The sequence below is a fragment of the Peromyscus maniculatus genome, chromosome 1, assembly GCF_049852395.1.
Source record: "Peromyscus maniculatus bairdii isolate BWxNUB_F1_BW_parent chromosome 1, HU_Pman_BW_mat_3.1, whole genome shotgun sequence".
In the NCBI taxonomy this organism is placed as follows: Eukaryota; Metazoa; Chordata; class Mammalia; order Rodentia; family Cricetidae; genus Peromyscus; species Peromyscus maniculatus.
Window position 1 is genome coordinate 68,975,866 of NC_134852.1, and position 21,818 is coordinate 68,997,683.

The following is a 21,818-nucleotide window of genomic DNA, read 5'->3' on the forward strand; positions in this document are numbered from 1 at the left end:
CAGTATCTTAGAGGAATGTTAGAGAACATTCACATTTCTAGGTTCCGAGCTAGATACAAACTTTTTCTTTAAAAATTAAGTAAAATGCTAATATTTCTTATAAACTAGTCTTCTCATCTTAGAAGAGGAAGGAAATAAACATGATTTGATGCCAGCTTCCTGGGGCAATTATAACTTATGATTTAGTGTCTCCATCATACTCAGAGAGATTAGCCTCCCACTCTTGCAGGCATCATTTCACCTTTAGCATTTTCTCATAGTTCTACTTGACTTTCCTAAGATTCCTCACTTTACCAGAATAAAATGTGTTCACAGAAACTTATGCTATCTTTACTGAAAAACTATGATGAGAAAGGCAGGTACTGAAGTAGTATGGCTATCACAGGAAAACTCAGAAAATACAGATAGAAAGACAATGTTAAATAAACATTAGTTACTATTCAGTAACAAAGTTGATCTGTGATCTGCAAGAATCAGATAATAGAAACAATAATAGAAACAGAAAAAGTAGATAAATGTTAAAATTTGGAAAACATCCATGAATCTCTGTCCTAGTACTTGTTAGAGATCTCATTTTTTAATCTGAGTAACCCCTACATCCATACACTCCATGTTGACACTCATTAATTTGTACTCTCCAGGTGGGACAGGTGGGCTTTCAGCCTGAGACAGAACACTTAACTTACCTGGCTTGTTTCCCGTGTTAGATTCTTTTGGTGGACAGATGCTGATTTTTGGTGACAATGACATTACCTTGAATGAAGGTACATGAAATTAGAGCAGGAGCTATTGTGACTTACAGATATTACAAAGGTTAGCCAATGGTATTTAGCAACAACTGTATGAGCTCTAGCTTAGAGAATGGCTGAGTTATCTAAGTCATGCATCTAAAAGTCCTTTTCAAAACTGAAGTCAGGTTTACACTCTTGAACATATAAATGTTTCAGAGGTTGGCTTGTTAATCAATCTACTTTTCCCTCCTTATTAATATTTATTTTTTAAATGGTTTTATTTATTTAAAATACAATTATATTATTTTCTCCTTCCCTTTCTTCCCTCCAAATCCTTTTATGCTCTCCTCCTCCAAAATTTGTGAACTCTTCTTATTTTTGTCACATACATATGCAAATAAATATACAAATGCAACCTGATGAGTCTGTTTAGTGTTGTTTCTATGCATATGTTTTTAGTGCTGACTACTTGGGACTGAACAACTAGTTAAGGAGACTATCCCTGGGGAAGACTAATTATTCCTTTCTCACCAGTTGTTAATTACCTGTAGCTCTTCATCTAGGGGTCAGGCCTCCTAAGATTTCCTCCATCTAAATTGGCATGTCAACTGGTGTTGCCACTGTTTAGATTTTGTTTAAGTTATGTATGCTCATGTTTGGGTCTTCTATTTTGTTCCACTGATCTGCACATCTGTTTTTGTGCTAGTATCAAACTGTTTTTATTACTATAGCACAATAATAGATCTTGATATCTGCAATGGTAATCCTTCCAGCATTATTCTTCTTGATCTGGATTGCTTTGGCTATCTGGAGTCTTTTGTGGTTCATATGAATTTTAGGATGCTTTTCTTTTCTATGTGTGTGAAAAATCCTGTGGGGATTTTTACTGGGATTGCACTAAATCTGCAAGTTGCTTTTGGTGGGTTATTTTCACAATATTAAGCCTGCTAATCTAGAAGCAAACATATCAGTCTCTTCAGAGATTTAAAGTTTTCACTGTAGAGTTCTTTCACCTTCTTGGTTAGGTTTATTCCTAGAAATTTTTTTTGAAGCTGTTGCGAATAGAAGTGAGTCCATGATCTCTTCCTCAGCATATTTGTTGGTTTCTAAAAGAGATTACTGATTTTTCTGAATTGGTTTTGTATCCTGCACTTTGCTGATATTGTTGATTGTTTTGACAAGTTTTTTTTTGTCAGAATTTTTGGATCTTTAATGTATAAATTACATCATCTGCACACCGGGACAGTTTGATGTCTTCTTTTCCTATTTGTATTCCTTTAATTTTCTTCTTTTGTTTTATTGACTTAACTAGTGCTTTGAGTAGTATATTGATAAAGAGTGGGGATAGTATACAGCCCTGTGTCATTCTTGATTCTAATGGGATTGCTTAAAGTTTTTCTCCATTTAGGATGATGTTAAATATGATTTTGTCAAATACAGCCTTTATTATGTTGAGACACATTCCCTCCAGTTATACTCATTCAAAGACTGTTATCACTTAGTCCATGGTGAAATTTGTCATATGCTTTGCATGCACATATTGAGATACTTATATAACTTTGGTCATTAAATTAATTTATGTAGTTTATTATATTCATTGACGTGCATCTCTGCATCTCTGGGATAGTCAACTTGGTTATAGTTCAGGATCTTTTGATATGTGCCTCTGTTGAGTCTAGAAATATTTTATTGAGATTTTTGCATCTGTACTCATCAGGGATATTGGCCTGTACTTTTTGTTGCATCTTGGTTTGGTTTTAGAGTCAGTTATATTGGCTTCATACAAGGAGTATGGAAGTGCTTTGTCTGTATTTTTTAAATAATTTAATAAGCATGAATTGTAATTTTTTTAAATATCTGGTATAATTCTGCTGTGAATTTATCTGGGCCTGGCTTTTTTTAGTCAAAAGGCTTATTATTCCTTTTTCTGATCTCTTTATTCATTTTGGGACCATTTAACTTGTTGATTTCTTGGTTTAACTCTTGTAGCTCTGATTAACCCAGAAATATATCCATCTATTTAAAATTTTCTAGTTTAAGGGAGTAGATGTTTTAAAAATATTCCGTTACACAGGGCAGTGGTGGTGCACATTTAATCCCGGCACTTGGGTGTAGATGTAACCAACCATCTTATTAAATAAGAAACACAAAACCAATGCAAAGAAGAAAGCCAATAGGTCAGAGGTAAGAGCTAAAACTTTACCCTTCCTCCTGCGGTGGTCCTACCTCTCTGAACCTGAGCTACTTCCTGTGTGTCTGTCTTTTTATAGTGTTTCTGCTCTGCCTTCTCATTGGTTGTAAACCCAACCACATGATTGCCTCATCACGGCCTGTCTGTATAGACCTCCAGGTTTTCTATTGATTGGTATTGAGATTAAAGGCATGTGTATCTAATACTGGCTGTATCCCTGAACACACAGAGACTTACCTAGCTCTGCCTACCAAGTGCTGGGATTGCAAGCATACGCCACTACTGCCCTGTTTTTCTATGGCTTGCTAATAGCTCTGACCCCCGGGCAACTTTATTTATTAACATACAAATAACATTTGAATACAAATAAAATATCACCATACTTGGGAGGCAAAGGCAGGTGGATCTCTGTGAGTTTGAGGCCAGCCTGGTCTACAGATTGCGTTCCAAGACAGCCAGGACTGTTATACAGAGAAACCTTGTCTCAAAAAACCACAGTAAACTAAACTAAACTAAACTAAACTAAACTAAACTAAACTAAACTAAACTAAACTATTCCCTTACAGCCTTCTGAATTTCTTTAATGTCTGTTGCAATGTTTGCCTATTCATTTCTCATTTGTTTGGGTCCCCTCTCTCTTTTGCTTGGTTGAGCCATGGGTCTGTTGATCTTGTCTATCTTCTCAAAGGATCAGCTCTGGGATTCATTGATTCTTTGTATTATTCTCATTGTTTCTATTTCATTGACCCTTGTTCTGATTTTTTATTAGTTCCTCTTGTCTATTGGATTTCAGTTTGGTTTGTTCCTGTTTTTCAAAATTCTTGAGTTGCACTATTGAGTCATGTACTTGTGTTCAGTGTTTTCTTTTTCTTTTTGAAATTATGATATGATTATATCATTTCCCTCTGCTGTTTCCTTCCTCCAAACCCTCCCATATACTTCTACTTGCTGTTTCAAATTTATGGCCTTTTTTCCATTATTTGTTACTTGTATACGTACATGTGTATATACATATATATTCTACATATGATCTGCTCAGTTTTTACAGTGTTACTTGTATGTATGTTTTCAGGGCTCATGGTTTGGTATTGGATATAAATCTAGTGTGCTCTTCCCTGGGGTAGACTATTTATCCTGCTTTCAGCATTCCTTAGTTGCCTTATGTTGGTGTCTTAGTTAGGGTTTCACTGCTATGAAGAGACAACATGACCACCATGGCAAGTCTGGAAAATATTTAATTGGAGCTGGCTTAAGTTTCAGAGGTTAGTCCATTATTGTCATGGTGGGAAGCATGGGGGCATGCTGGCAGAATTGGTGCTGTAGAAGCAGCTGAGAATTCTACATCTGGATCCACAGGCAACAGGCAGAGAACTGGCTAGAACTTCTGAGACGTCAAAGCTCATCCTTTAGTGAAACACTTCCTACAACACACCACACTTACTCCAATGAGGCCACAATGCCAAATAGCAACACTCCCTATGGACCAAGCATTTAAACACATGAGTCTATGGAACTATTCCTAGTCAAACCACCATATTCTATTACTTGGCCCCCATAGGCTTGTAGCTATAACATAATGTAGAAATATTTAGTCCAACTTCAAAAGTCCTTATAGTCTATAACAATCTTAAACTTTCATGGCTCCTGAGTAGAATGTATATTCTTTGGTGTTTGGGTTGAATATTCTGTAGATATCTGTTAGGTATATTTGACATCAATTAATTATGATGTTTCTCTATTTTTTTTTTTTTTGGTAAGATGGCTTTTCTATTGGAGAATGTTGGGTACTGAAATCACCTATTACTGGCTTGATGTTAATCTGTGTCTTTAAGTCCAATAGCATGCTTTTTATTAAACTGGGTACACCAGAGTTTGCTGCATATATATTTAGCATAGTAATGTTAATTTTTCCCTTGAATAGAATGAAGTGTCCTTTATGTCTCTGGATTAGTTTTAGCTTGTAGTCTATTTTGTCAGATATTAGGATAGCAATACTTGCTTGCTTTCTTATTCCACTTGCTTGTAATACTTTTCCTAATTGTTTTATTTAAATACTGTGCCTATCTTTAAATCTGAGTGTTTTGTAGACAACAAAAAGGTGGATTTTGTTCTTAATCCATTTAATCAGCCTGTGTTATTTTTCTTCTATTTTCCTTTTATTATGATAGATTTTTGTTCATACAATATATTTGGATTATGGTTCCCTTCCCTCAGTTCCTCCAAGACTCCCTTTTACCTCCCCACCCATAAAAATCCACACCCATTCTGTCTCTTGTTTAAAAAACAGGCATCTGGCAGGCCATTCCAGATATTAGCAGCTATAATTACAACCTTCCCAACCTAGTGTTTAGATGCCAACATAAAAACACAATCAGTAGCATATCCTGGCCCGCACAAATGCTGGAAGCCTCCTACCCTAACAGAGGCCAGGCCAGCTCCCCTGAATCCCAGGTAAAACTGCCTCCATCCCCACCCTGAACCTTCCAACACAACTCCAACAGCTCCTCTTCTCCTTGTCACTATATCCCTGCCCACACCTCTGGTGGAAGTCTGCTACATCCCAGAAGCCAGGCCAGAATCCTTTCCTCAAGTAAGATGACTCCACCACCCTGCCCATACCTTCCCAGCATAACCTTAACCATCTCTCTTCTCCTTGTGACCTTATACTGGCCCACACCTCTGGTGGAAGTCTCCTACTCCACCAGAGGCCAGCCAGTAACCTGAAACTCAGGTAAGACTACCCCTCCACACTGCCCATGCCTGACTAACATAACCTCAACCGCCCTTTCTTTCCTTGTCCTCTTATCCCAGCCCACACCTCTGACAGAAGCCTACTAATCTACAAGAGGTGAGTCCAGCATCCTGAACCCGAGATACAAGGGCAGACCCCTGAAAACCAGGCAGAAGCCTCCTATCCCACCAGAAGCCATCCTGAACCTAAAGGACCCCTGGCCAGATCAGAGACCATGCACATAGCTGGAATTCCAGCCCCAAACCTGGGCAGGAAACCCCTTGCTAGACCAGAGGCTATCCAGGCCATCAGAAGTCCACCCCAACTTGAGCAGAGACCCTCTACTCAACCACAGGCTACTACAGCCATAAGACCAGAGAGAAAACAGAAACCAAGGAAGAAAACACCCATCCAGCAAAGACAAATCCAGAAATCGGCACCTAGACCTATAATTACTCTAAATTCAGATGCCTAAACATCAGTGTAAGAACACAAACAACAACAGCTAGGGCGATATGTCACCACCAGACTACCCACCACCATCCCACTACAGCAAGCTCTGGATAGTTCAACAAAACTGAAGCATAAGAAAATGACCTTAAAACCAACTTTAAGAAGATGATAGAGGTCCTGAAAGAGGAAATGAATAAATCCCTTCAAGAAGTTGGGGAAAAGACAATTAAAATAATGTAGGAAATCAACAAATCTCATAAGGAATATTAAGAAAGCCAAGAAAAACAAAACAAAACAAACAATAAAAAACCAAACAGTTGAAGGAATAGAATAAAACTGTTCAAGACCTAAAAATGGAAACAGAAGCAATAAAGAAAACACAAACTGAGGGAATTCTGAAAAAGGAAAATCTAGGTAAGCAAGCAGGAAATACAAAGTGCAAGTATCACCAGAATATAAGAGATAGAATAGAGATTCTGAAGTGTTGAAGACATGATAGAAGAAATAGATTCACCAGTCAAAGAAAATGTTAAATCTAAAAAATTTCTGGCACAAAACATCCAAGAAATATGTGACACAATGAAACGATCAAACCCAAGAGCAATAGAAATAGAAGGAGAAGAATCTCAGCTCAAAGGCCCAGAAAATATTTTTAATGAAATCAAGAAAATTCTCCTAACATACAGAAGGACATGGTTATAAAAAATACAAGAAGCTTATAGAACACCAAATAGACTGGACCAGAAAAAAAGACCCTTTACCACATAATAATCAAAACACTAAACACACAAACCAAAGAAAGAATATTAAAAGCTGCAAGAGAAAAAGGCCAAATAACATATAAAGGCAGACCTATTAGAATTACACCTGACTTCTCATTGGAAACTCTAAAAGCCAGAAGGGCCTGGACAGATGTGCTGCAGACTCTAAGAGACACAGATGCCAGCCCAGACTACTATACCCAGAAAAACTTGAAATCACTATAGATGGAGAAAACAAGATATTTCATGACAAAGTCAAATTTAAAACAATTTATATTCACAAATCCAGCCCTACAAAAGATATTAGAAGAAAAACACCAACCCAAGGAAGTTAACTACACTCATGAAAACACAAGCAATAATCTCACACCAGCAAAACACAAAGAAGGGAAGGAAGTACACACACATACACACACACACACACACACACACACACACAAGCACATATCACCACCACCACCACCAAAATAACAGGCATTAACAGTCATTGGTCATTTATATTTCTCAATATCAGTGGACTCAATTATTCAAAAAGACACAGATAAACAGAATAGATGTGAAAACAGGATCCATGCTTCTGCATACAAGGAATACACCTCAACATCAAAGATAGATGTTACCTCAGAGTAAAGGGTTAGAAAAGATTTTCAAGCAATGGACCAAAGAAGTATGTTGATGTAACCATTCTAATATATATGAAAATAGACTTCAAACCAAAATTAACCAAAAGTGACAGGGAAGAACACTTCATACTCATCAAAGGAAAAATCTAGCAAAATGATGTTCCAATTCTTAACATTTATGCCCCAAACCCAAGAGCACCCACTAAAGCTTAAATCACACACTGATAGTGGGAGACTTCAATACCCCACTCTCACTAATGAAAACATAATACAGCCAAAAACTAATCAGAGAAATACTGAAGCTAACAGATGTTATAAATCAAATGGACCTAACAGATATTTACAGAACATTTCACCCAAACACAAAAGAATGTACCTTCTTCTCAGCACCTCACAAAACTTTCTCCAAAATTGGCCACATACTCAGCCATAAAACAAGTTTCAATAGATGCAAGAAAACTGAAATAACACCATGCATACTATCAGACCACCATGGGTTAAAGCTGGATTTCAATGACAGAAACCACAGATGCTTTTATACTCTTGGAAACTGAATAGCTAGTTCTCTATTGAATGAAAACTGGGCCAAAGAATATAGAAATTAAAGACTTTCTAGAATTCAATGAAGGTGAATATACAACATACTAAACCTATAGGACACAATGAAGTGGTGTTAAGAGTAAAATTCATAGCACTAAGTGTTTACATTAAAAAATGGAGATATCATACTTGCAATTTAACAGCACACCTGAGAGCTCTAGCGCAAAAGAAGTAATCACACTCAAGAGCAGTAGATGGCAAGAAACAATCAAATTGAGGGCTAAAATCAATAAAATAGAAACAAAGAGAACAATACAAAGAACCAACGAAACAAAGAGTGAGAAAAATCAACAAAATAGACAAACTCTTATCCAAACTAACTAAAAGACTGAGACAGAATATCCAAATTAACAAAATCAGAAATGAAAAAAAAAAGACATAATAACAGACACTGAGGAAATTCAAAGAACTAAACTAAAATAAACGGACAAATTTATTGATAGATACCACTTACCAAAGTTAAATCAAGATCAGATAAACACCTCAAATACACTTACAATCCCCAAAGAAATAGAAGCAGTAATAAAGGATAATCATGCTACAATCCACAGACCCAGAAAGGCTAAGTAACAAGGAGGGCTCAAGGGGAGATGTTTGAGTCTCTCTGGGAAGGGGAAATAGAATAGATTTTGCAGGTGAATTGGGGTTGGGTGGGGATGGGAACAGGAAGGATCAGGTGGGGGCAATGGATGGAGAGAGTACTGGGAGAGATGACTGGAACTGTGGAGCATTTCAGAGGCAAGGGAGAAACCCAGTGTAATAGAAACTCCTGGAAATCTACAAGGGTGAACCTAGGAAAGACTCCTAGTAACGGGGGATACAGAGTCAGAACCGGTCATCTTCTGTAACCAGGCAAGGTTTCCAGTGGAGGGACTGGGACACCAACTCAGCCCCCAAACCTTCAACCTACAATTTGTCTTGACTGCAAGATGTGCTGGGTAAGGGTGATACAGAACTTGTGGGAGTGGCCAACCAATAAATGGTCCAACTTGAGACCCATGCCACAAGAAGGAACCCATTCCTGACACTCCCTGGAGGGCTAAGAATCAGAGGCTGAATATTCCAGAGATCTAGGAGCGGAAACAAACATGACTGACAAAAAGAAAAAAAAAAAGTCAGTGAAATGATTCCTAATGATATTCTGCTATACTTCTAGATTGAAGCCTAGCACAATTGTCATCAGAGAGGTTTCATTAGCAACTGATGGAAGCAGATTCAGAGAGCCAGAGACAAACATGCAGAGCTTTGGTAATCCTGTGGGAGAGGGGGAGGAAGGATTGTATGAGCCAGAGGGGTCAAAGACACCATAAGAAAATGGCCCACAAAAACAACTAAGTAGGGCTCATAGAGACTGAAGTGACAATCAGGGAACCTGAATGGGTCTGAGCTAGGTCTTCTGCATATATGTTTAGCTTGGTATTCTTGTGGGACACCTAACAGTGGGAGTGGGGGCTGTCTATGAGTCTTTTGGCTGTTTTTGGGATCCTTTCCCTCCTACTAGGTTGCCTTGGCCAGCCTTAATAAGAAGGGATGTGCCCAGTCTTCTTGCAACATGATATTCCACGTTTGGTTGATATCCCAGGTTTAGAAAAGGCCTATCTATTTCTAAAGGGAAACAGGAGGAGTGGATCCAGTGGAAAGGGAAGATGACGGAGAGTAGGGACTAGGAGGAGAGGAGGGAGGGGAAACTGTGGTTAGGATGTAATATTGAGAGAATAAATAAATACATAAATAAGTAATAAATGAAGTTTCTTTGATAAAGGGTGAGAACTGCACTACTTATGAATATAGGATAAATATTTAGAATACAATTCAATTAGAAATTATTTTGGTTTAGGAAATTAGTAATAGTAGGTTCTCTTCTAGAGTCCATGACCTCACCAGTAGTCTGTTTACAGTAGCAGGCATAACATCCAAGTAGACAGCTGTTGTTTGTCATTTTTGTACCTTTGAGGATATCTTGCCATGCTGGTCAGTTTTGTTTCATAGGCTTTATGGATGGGTAGAACTAATGATTGCTTTTCTCACTTGGAAGCTTGCATATCTCTTTCCAATACAATGAGAGCTAATCCTTGGGGAGGAGACTTTCAGGTTGGTTCTAGCTCCATTTTGCCAATTCCTGTGTGTGAAGAATGTGGTATCATCAGCAACAGGCTCATACTTTCAAGTGATGGGAGGCAACTAAGGGCACCTTCAATAGCCTGTATTGTTTTCAAAGTTGCTTGGATTCCCCTCATCAACAACTTAAAAGGAGGCTGCCCATGCCTGGCACTGGGGCTTTTGTTAGACAGTTTATTCACTATGTACACCAGTCTGGATTCAAATACTTAGTGATCCTGCTGTTTCTACCTTCTGAGTGCTGGAATCACAAGTTTGTACCACCATGCCAAGCTCAGCAAATAACTCTTGAAGGTCATAAAATTGAACTGTAAAAAGGAAGCCTAGAAAGCCTGGGGTTCTGCTTTTATGAAGGACTCCTCTGTTCATAATTCAGAAAGCAGCAGGCTACATTCAAGATTTTTCCTAGCAGCATTACTCATTATATTCAAAAATAGGAAGAATGCAAATGCCCGTCAGCAATGGAATGGATAAATAATTTATAGTATATTAGCATTACATAGCAATAAAATGAAATAACTATAGACACATGCTACATCATGGATAACTTTTTCATGTTTTTAAATTCCTACTTTACTGTTGAGTCAAATTATTTCATTTGTATACAAAACTAAGAAAGGTCAATCATAGATATATCTTACAAACATTACTTGGAACAACATTTTTTTTTTGGTGTGTGTGTGTGTGTGCGTGTGTGTGTGTGTGTGTGTGTGTGTGATACAAAGGAACATATTATACAATCCCTTTCACATAAAGTTCAAAATGTAGGGAAAGTAAGATACAGCATAGTGTTTAGGAATTAAAATAGACGACAAAAATGTAAATAGATTCATGGAAATTGTTTTCATAAATGTTTTTTTTCGAGTGAAGGAAGAGAGAGAGAGGGAGGGAGAGAGGGAGGGAGGGAGGAAGAGAGAGAGAGAGGGAGGGAGAGAGGGAGGGAGAGAGGGAGAGGGAGAGGGAGAGGGAGAGGGGAGAGAGAGAGAGAGAGAGAGAGAGAGAGAGAGAGAGAGAGAGAGAGAGAGAGAGAGAGAGAGAGAGAATGTTAAATATACACCTTTCCATTTTCACCTTTCTTGACCAGCAATTTTGGCTTCATATTGAAAGGGAGCTAAGGAGTCTGTGTTTGGGTTGTGTGAACAATTCTTACTGAGTCTCCATGAAGCAATGTGGATATTTCTTTCTCCCCCTCCCCTATAAAGAAAAGTGCATGGCTAGGTGAGGTGGTGTACTTGGCAGGATGAGGCCCAAAGATTTTGTTTGAAGGTAGCAAGGGCTAAAAGGATCTGTATTAAACCAAAAAAACAATAACCAAGTATAGGTTTGAAGTGAAGTGGGCAATGAAAGGTCAATCAGGCTTAATATTCTTGCCTGTGCTGGATGGTTTGACACAAGTCAGGGTCATTTTGGAATAGGGAACTTCAGTTGAGAAAATGAGTCCATCAGATTGGTCTTTAGACAAGCCTTTGGATGAATTTTCTTGACTAATGATTCATGTGGAAGGGTTTAGTCCATTGTGGGTAGCACAAGTCATGGGCAGGTGGCCCTGGGTTTAATAAGAAAGCAGTTTGAACAAGGCACTAAGAAGCATTCCTCCACAGCTTCTGCTTCAGTTCCTGCCTCCAGGTTCCCCTCTTGATTTCCTGCCCTGGCTTCTCTACTCTTGTCTTTGACCTGGGATATATAAACTAAATAAACCCTTTCCTCCCCATGATGCCTCTGGTCATGGTGTTTATCATAGCAATTGAAACCTAAATAATAACTGCTCTGCCTCTGAGACTATGTTTCCCCAGATGTAATAAAGGCCAGGGTTTTTTTGCACATAACTTAATGCCAATTTATTCTCTAAAGCATACTTATTTTATTTAGAATATATTTATTAGGGATGGAGAGATAGGAATGATTAAGAGCAATTGACGCTCTTCCAGAGGATCTGGTTAAGTTCATAGCACCCACATAGTGGCACACAACCATCTATAATTCCTGTTCCAGGGCTTTTATGCTCTCTAGCTTTTGTGGCACTGAGCACACATGTGGTACACAGACATATATACAGGCAAAGCACTCTTAAACAGAAAATAAAATTTATTTTTCTAAAATGAGTTTAGAATCCCAGAATGGCTGCTTTTATTATCTCCTGTTCTCAAATGTGTCATTCCATTGTCTTTTGATAATCACAATTTCTAATAAAATGTCAGCTCTCACTCTTATTGTGCATAATTTAAAGTTGATGTGTCTAATTTTCCTGTGATTTTTTTAGAGGTATCTAATTCTTTTGGGTTTTTAACAACTAGATGAGGATGCACTTATATTGGGTTGTCTTTACCTTTTTGCCCCCTAAGGTTTCCTACTCTTTAATTTGTAACTTGGTGGCTTTCAACAATTGCAGGACATTGCTGTCATAAAATTTCACCTGCCCTGTATTTCCCTGACTTTCTACTGGAACTTACATAAGTGTTAGATTATTTGATTATTTATTTTACATATCAATTGTATTCTCAATTATTTTCATTCTTTTCTTTCCTTTTGTTATATGCTGAAGGATTGTAGGAGTAAGAGGGGTCAAGAACATCACAAGAAAACCCACAGAAATAATTAACCTGGCTCATAGGATCTCATGGAGTCTGAACCAACAACCAGAGAGCCTTCATGGGACTGACCTAGGCACATAGATGTGACTGTTGTGTATCTTGGTCCATTTGTCAGACTCCTAATGGGAGCAGCAGCTGTCTCTAATGCTTCAGCTGGCTCTTGGAACCTATTCCTCATAATTGATGGCCTTGTCCAGCCTAAATACAAGGAGAGGTGCTTAGTCTTCCCACAAGGTGATATGCTATGCTTTGTTGATATCCATGGGAGGCCTGCCCCTTTCTGAACAGAAATGGATGAGTGTATAGGGGGAATGAGAGAACGTGGGAGGAGGAAATAGGAGAAGACGAAGGAGGAGAAACTGTGGTTATGATGTAAACTAAATAAAATAAAATAAAATTTCCCCCAAACCAAGGAAAGATCCGGCCCACACAGATCCAATAACCACACAGCACACAAAATAGACAATACCATAAAAGAAAATATGCATGGCATATACTAGTTAAAACATTTGTAATGAAAGTTGACAGAGGAAAAAATACAAGTCACTAACAATGCTAAACCCATCAGAATAACAGCTGATTTCTCAATGGAAACTTTGAAAATAAGAAGAGCCTGGAACAATGCATTCCAAGTTCTAAAGGCCCAACTAAACTCATATACCTAGTAAAACTATCTACCATGTTGAAGGAGAAAAAATTTTCATGATTTCAATAGCCTGAAAACATATTTCCAATAAACCAAACCTAAAATAAATATATGAAGAAATATTTCAGGCTGAAGAAAGGAATGAGCATAGCCAAGCAACTGTACAAAGAAACATGAAGCCATAATTATTAAAACTAAAATTAGCATTGAAAATACAATACCAACAATCAACAACACAATTGACCACAATTAATAGACACATTTCAATAAAAACTTTAAGTATTAAAGACCTCAATTCTCCAGTCAGTAGGCACAGGTTGGATGAATGGACCAAGAAACAAAACCCACCTATTTGTAGTTCACAAGAAATGTAGCTTAAAGTAAGGCATCACCTTAGAATAGGATAGAAAACTTTACTTCAATCAAATGGGAACAGGAAACAAGCAGGAGTTGCTATCTTTAGATCTAAAAAAAGAGACTTCAAACTAAAACTAATCGAAAGAGATAAACACTTCATGCTAATCAAGGCAGCAATTAACCAAGAAGACCTTACTATTCTAAGCATAAATGCAGCAAAATTCTGTATCCAGTTTTATAAAAAGAATTGTATTAGACTTAAAGATACAGATTAACATCAGCTTATTAGTAGTAGGTGATTTCAATACCCTACTTTCTCCAATAGACAGGTCATCTGGGAAAAACATAAAGAGAAACACTCGAATTAAATGACATCATACATCAAATGGACTTAATAGATATTTATAGAATATTTGACCCAAACACTAAAGAATAAAAATTTTATTTAGCGGCACATGGTGCTTCTTTAAAACAGAGTACACCCTGGCATATAAAACAAATCTTTACAAATTCATAAAGATGGAAATAACTCTGTGTATTCCTTTTGACTATAATGCAATAAAACTGAAAATTGATAGTAAATAAATCTCTACTAAATACACACCCTCACAGAGATTACGTAACTCATTACTGAATGATGAAGGAGTGAAATAAGAAATTAAGAAAGAAATTAAAACCTTCCTGGAAAAAGGAAAACTGCTGGGACATGTTGAAGGCAATCCTATGAAGAAAATTTATACCTCTAAGCCCTCTAATTTAAAAATCAGAGCACAAATAAATGATTTAATCATTTTACTAAAAATTTTGGAAAAAACAAACCAAATAAAATCTAAACCTAGTCAATGGCAAGAAATAGTAAAAATGAGAGCAGAAAACAATGAAATATAAACAGAGGAAACAATAAAAAGAATCAACAAACCTCTGAGATAGTTCTTTGAGAAGATAAGAGTCACAACTCCTTGGCCTAAATAACCAAATTAAAGAAGGAGAGTACTATATCAGGATTAGAAAGGAATAGGGAAGTCTTACAACAGACACTAAAGAAATTCAGAATATTATAAGGGGATACTTTAAAAATGTATATCCTACATAGTTGTAAGTTCAAAACAAATGGATGAATTTCTAGGTTCAGTCAAACCACCACAATTAGACCAAAAAGAAGTTAACAGTTTCAACAGACCCATAACTAATTTGGAAATTAAAATAGTAATAACTGTCTTCCAGCTAAAAAATTCCCAGGGCCAGATGGAGTCACAGCAGAATTTTATCAGATTTCAAGTAAGATCTAGAGCCAATCCTTCTGAAACTATTCAAAGAAATAGAAACAGAAGTTTCATTTCCAAACTCCTTCTGTGAAGCCAAGATCACTCTAATACTAAACAAGGTAAATACACAAGAAAACTACAGGCCAATAACACTGACAAATATATAGACTCAAAATGTTTAGCAAAGTACTTGCAAACAGAATACAGAGATCTATCGAAAAGATTATCTACCATGACCACATTGGTTTTATCCCTGAAATGCAGGGAGAGTTCAAGTAAATAAATGTAATAAACCTCATAAGCAGACTTGAAGAAAAAAAACCATCTGCAACATCTGCATCTACTGGTCATCTCTATAGCTGCAGAAAAAAAAAACCTTTGGCAAAATCAAATATGAATTTATTTTTAATGTCCTAGTGAAAATAGGACTAGAAAGAAGATACATTAACATAAAAATATGAGAATGGCACAGCAAACATCATCCTAAATGGAAAAAAAAAACCTTAAAGGAATCTCACTGAAACCAGGAATGGGACAGGGCAGTCCACTATCCTCACTCTTTTTCAATATTGTCCTGGAATTAATAGCTGGAATTTAGCAAGAGAAGGAAATTAAAGAAATACAAATAGGAAAACAAGAAGTAAAAATATTTCCATTTGGAGATAAGATATTATACATAACAGATGCCAAAAATTCTACCAGAAAACTTCTACTAGACACAACAAACAAATTCAGCATTGTGGCAGGATACAGGATCAACTTGCACAAATCAATTTCTCTATACACCAACAACAAGCATAAAAGAAAGTTCAAGGATATAATCCTATTCACTACAGTCTCAAAGAAAATAAAATACCAAGGAATAAACCTAGCCAAGGAGGCGAAAGACCTCTACAATGAGAACTTTAAATATCTAAGAACAAAGTTAAAAATGACACTGAAAAGTGGAAGGACATGTTCATGAATTAGTAGAATTAATTTTGTAAGTATGACCATTTACCAAATGCCATTTATACATCCAATGTATTTCCAATTAAAATCTTTATCTCATTTCTCACAGAAATACAACAAAACAAAGCAAAGCAACCAACAATAACTAACCTGAAAATCATATGGAAGGACAAAATACCCTAGATATCCCCAAACAATGCAGAGCTACAAGAACAGTGTTGGAAGGATTACCAATTCAGATTTCAAGTGTATCTTGAAGCATTGCATGGTACTGGTAGAAAACAGACAAGTAAACCAATGCAACAAAATTGAAAACACAAAGATTAGTACAGGTAATTGCAGGCATTTAATGTTTGACATAGATAACAAAAATATATACTGGAGAAAAGAAAGAATCTTCAACAAAAGGTGTTGCAAAAACTGAATGTTGACATGCAGAAAAATTAAATTAGACCCATATTCATTAGCTTGCACACACACTAACTCCAAATGAGTCAAAGACCTAAGTATGAAAACTGAAACACAAAAACTGTTAGAAGAAATTACACGGAGTGCCCTCCAACACATATATGTAGGAATGCTCTTTTTGAATAAGAATCCATTTGCCCAAGAATGAAGGCCAACAATTAACAAGCAGGCCTTCATAAAACTCTAAAGTTTCTGTACAATAAAACAGTCAATTAACTAGGTGAAGAGGAAGCCCACAGAATGAGAGAGAATCTATGCCATCTAAACATCTGACATATAATTAATATGCAGAAAATATAAAATACTCAAGAGAGAAAAAAATATCAACAACTCATTAAAAAAAAAAATGGGCTTGGGGCCTGAACAGAGTGTTCTCAAAAGAAGGAAAATAATAGTTAAGAAATATTGCAAAAAATGTTTTTTTGCCCTTGGTTTTTAGTGAAAAGCAAATCAAAAACACTTAGACTTACTCTTATCCCTGTAACAGTGGCAAAGCTCAACAAAACAACCAACAACGTATAGTGAAGGGGATGTGAGAAAAAGGGGACCTGTAATTCATCGTTGGTGGGATTACAAACTAGTCCAGCCTCTCTAGAAATAAGTGTGAAGAATCTCCAAAAAACTAAAAATAAACATGACACAGATAAATAAAATCAAATACAACACACATATACCACTTCTTGGCAATATGCCCAAAGAACCTGACATCCTACTGCACCGATAGTTGCTCAGCCATGTTCATTACTTCTCTATTCACAATAGCTAGGAAATGGAAAAACACAAATAAACCACAAATGTTCTTTTACCAATTAATACATAATGAAAATGTGGTCCATATACACCACGGCATTCTCTTCAGCTGTAAAGAAAAACAAAATTTGCATGTAAATAGATGCAACTATAAAAATCATATTGAGTGAAGGAACCCATACGTAGAAAACATCACATGCTCTCTTTCAACCAAGGTTTTTTGCTCTAAACTTTCAGACTTGCATATATAACCCAGAGTAACTACAGAAGCTAGGCAAGTAAAATGTGACCAGTATGAAGGACTGGGAAGCAATAGAGAGAAGCATAGTGGGGTACAAGAGATATGAAAAGGAACATGGGAAGGTTGGGGAGGCTCTAATTAGTGAGGGGAGGAGACACATAGAAAAGAAGGAGGGAAGAGGGTAAAATAACAATAAGGATGTATAAAAAGTCATAAGGAGTCATATTAATAATTATCTATCTAAAATACCTGTAAAATATCCATTACTTAAAAAAAATAAGCTATGAGTGTCAGAACATTTTCAAGAATAGTATCATGTAAGGAGAATTTTGAATGCTTATGAAGATACTTGAAGAAAATAAGTCTTGTGACCTCAGTTTCTTCAAAACATCAAATTGTTTTTTGGAATGTGTTTTTGCATTTCTCCCAGGTTTGGTGATTAGGGGTGAGTTTACATCAGATTCTTCATTATTGCTGGCTGATGTTATTCAATTAAACATTTAAAATATTCTTCATATGCCCCTAAGGTAAAACATGTTTTTGCCACAAGTGCCTTGTCCTTGTGACTGTATACTTTACTCAGGTGACTCGAATTAACCCTTTGAGTATAAATTGTGGGATGTTCTGAATAAAGTTAGCTATTACAAGAGACTCTAGTCCACCTCATTTTTAGGTCTACTCTTCTAGATTCATTCTAAAAACTAGAGTGGGGTAAACATATGGAAACTGAAGAAATGGCTCAGTGATTAAAAGTGTATACTGCTCTTGCACAGGACCCAAGTGTGGTCCCCAGCATCCACACTGTGCAGTTCACAACCAGCTGTAACTCCAGTTCAAGGGGATCCTATACCTCTTCCAGACTGCAGTCAGGTGCACTCATGAGCACATACACACACAGGAACATATATACAATCTTAATTATTATTCAAAACAAAACAAAACAAAACAAAACCCAACCAGCTAGTGCTGGTAAGATAGTTCAGTAGGTAAAATACTTGGTGCCCAGGCTGATGAACTGAATTAAATCCCTCCGGTCCACAAAGGGGAAAGAAGTAACTGACTCCATAAGTTCCCTGGCTCCCACACCATGTACAACCTTCCCAAATATATAAATGTAATAATAATAAATAAAAACTCAGCACAAACACACATATAACAAAAATAAATGAACAAAAGCTCAGCTAATACTGAAAGGATGGAAAATTATAATTATGCAACCATTAATGAAAAGTTGATTCATATAGTAATAACTTATGATGCCAACAATAATGCATAAAGTGTTGGAATGTTTATTCAGTTCTCAGAATATCATATTCAGATTATTGTTACAATATAGGTATATGATGGAGAAATCTACCAAGCAGCATATAAACCAAGTAATAAAACAATAAGATCAATGACAGACTAAATTACCATTATGTGCTTGAATTTCTTTATGTAATACAATGCTAAACAATAACCTTTATATGCATTTTGAAAAAAATGTAACATGAATATAATTGTGAGAAAGGATCATATGAATCATAGAATCACATTGTGGGAGCTTTTATCAAATGACTGACCCAATAGAAAGACATGTAGACTAATGGAATAGAAGATCCAGAATTAAGCCCATTCCATTACAGCCACCTGAATTTTGACTAAGGTGACAAAAAACATAGTGAACATCTAAAAACATAAGCACAGAGCAGGACTTTTAAAATATGGGTTCCATTGCCCAGGAAATTGCAGCAAGAACTGACAAATGGTACAGCAGCAATTTTAAAAGCATCTGTACAGCAAAGGAAACATCAGAGTGAAAGACACCGACAGAGGAGAAAGTTTTTGGCAGCTATACAGTGTCAAACATGGGATTAATAGCCAGGGGATATGAATGCAAAAAAGTTAAGTACCAAAAAATCAAATAGATGGACTAATGAATTAAACAGACAGTTATCAAAAGAATCATAAATCACCTAGTTTTGTCTATCAGAGAAATGTAGATGAATGCATAGAGAGTCCATCTCTGCTGAGTCAGAATAGCTGAAAACAAGAAACAAATGCTAGGGGAAAATGTGTGGAGAGTATGCTTATATATTGAATAGAACATAAATTCGTATAGATATTATGGAAATCCATATGAAGGATCTTGAAAAAACTAAAAGTAGAACTGCTAACATGATCCAGCTATAAATGAAGGAATATACATCAGCATATGTCAGAGGCACTTGCACATCTGTGTTTATCCCTGAACTACTCACAATAGCTAAATTATGTAATCAGCCTAGATATCCATTAACAGATGAATGGATAAAGAAAATGTGGTAAATAAATATATACAATGGAGTTCTATAGTCACAAAACCAAAAAGTGAGTTATGTAGTTTTCAGGAAAATGAAACTAGAGGTCATCATGTTAAAGAAAAAGTCAGATTCAAAAAGACAAGTATTGCATGCTTTGTCTCATATATTACATGAAAACAGAATGGGATGTCTGGAGAGAAGAAGGGAAACGGTGGGGACAGGAAAAGGTAATGGTAGCAGTGAATATGAAGTTTCTGGACTTTTCTTTTGGGTGAAATAGTTAGAAAATGGGAAAGTGTCACAAATTAGCATATAACAAGTATTTGTCTTGAAAGAGAAGTATGAATAAAAATTGGGGGACAGTAAGTTTCATAGATTTGAAAAGCCCACCTAAGTTCAGATACTCACTACAGAAACAGTGTTCTGGATGAGAATTACAATCACTCTGTCAATAAAGTATCACATTATCAGTACTTAGCACCTAGAATGGAATTAGAGAGAGAGGGAGAGAGAGAGAGAGAGAGAGAGAGAGAGAGAGAGAGAGAGAGAGAGAGAGAGAGAGAGAGAGAGAGAGAGAGATCACCTTTTGAGTGTTAAATTTTCAGATTAACTGCCTAACAGGCTACACAGAAGTTGGCATAAATCACTTCAAAAGGAGAAAATTGACTTCTAGGCTTGCCAGATATGGTTAAAATATCTGTTCTAAATATAAGAGCTAATTATCTGTAGAAACACTGAGAAAAGTTAGACTATGAAATACTAGCTATAATCTACCCTGAGGACCTTGGCCAAAAAATATCAAAGGTTTTCATTCTTCTCAAGACAATTTTTAATAAAATTTAATGAATCAGGTATTCTAGATTAAGTTCATATAATACAAAAAACAAAATCGACAGTACCTCTAGTTTCCCTTTTGTAGATCCCAAACCTCAGCAATGTGGTATTGAGGGTCCTGCTTATCTTCTTACAGAGAAAATGTCCTGGTCATACGTTAATTTTCACAGTTAATTTTCAATTTAAATCAATAAACTAGTGCTCTGATTTGTAACTCTGTGGCTTGAACTTGGTTAGGGTGAATTTGGTGATGGACTGGAAGAAAACATGATTTTAAACCTATAATTCTGATGGCTAGATCCAGACTGAGGTACAGCTACCAAATGTGGCTTGTCTATTCATTTGCTTACATTGTGCATGCCTTGGCAGCCTGGATCCAAGCCTATACAGCATGCTAGTCCTAGTTCCAGAACCAGACTGGCTTTGGGGTTCCATATATCCATATGCAGAACTTAACTGCATAGTATTGAGAAATGGGTATTATTGTATGATTAAGAAACATCCAATGTTTGGGATGGTTTGGGCCATGGTTAAGTGGGAGAGCCCTTGGTCTTGTATGAGTGAGACCCTAGGTTCAATCTACTGTATTACCAGAAAAGAAATTCAGCGAAATATTTTTACATTAACAAAAACCAAATAAAACATTACAATAAAAATACATGCACATAGCCGGGCGGTGGTGGCGCACGCCTTTAATCCCAGCACTTGGGAGGCAGAGCCAGGCGGATCTCTGTGAGTTCGAGGCCAGCCTGGGCTACCAAGTGAGTCCCAGGAAAGGCGCAAAGCTACACAGAGAAACCCTGTCTCAAAAAACCAAAAAAAAAAAAAAAAAAAAATACATGCACATGTGCATGCACATATATACACATCCCTTGGTTTAATTTGTTGTAATTCTACTAGTTTTTAGTTGTGAAACATGGGTCAATTAATTGCTCATCTATTATAAACTCAATTTTCTAATGTACAAAATATATAATATCCAAATCTGTTGTAAAAGTTAATCAGATTACTGTAACTGATTAGTAAACTACCACTTATTGAGCAAACAGATTTAATCTGTGGAAAGCCACTACCACTTCAGAAACATGGCATTAACTACTCAAATTTATATAGATGCAATCAGGACTATGGTCAATCAATAGAAAATATATTACTATGAATGATATGTATATTAACTACCATTAAAATGCTTGGTCTTTGTATACTAACTGGCTAGGTTAATATT

General features: G+C 36.4%; 1 long non-coding RNA gene across 1 annotated transcript in view; it reads right to left on the reverse strand.

The window, feature by feature from the left end:
* Nucleotides 1-700: 700 nt before the first annotated feature.
* LOC107399369 (uncharacterized) overlaps nt 701-21,818 on the reverse strand; it is a 254,016-nt gene continuing 232,898 nt past the window's right edge. Inside the window, exon 43 of the long non-coding RNA XR_013042021.1 lies at nt 701-753. This is a non-coding gene — a long non-coding RNA (uncharacterized LOC107399369). The remainder of the gene's footprint in view (nt 754-21,818) is intronic.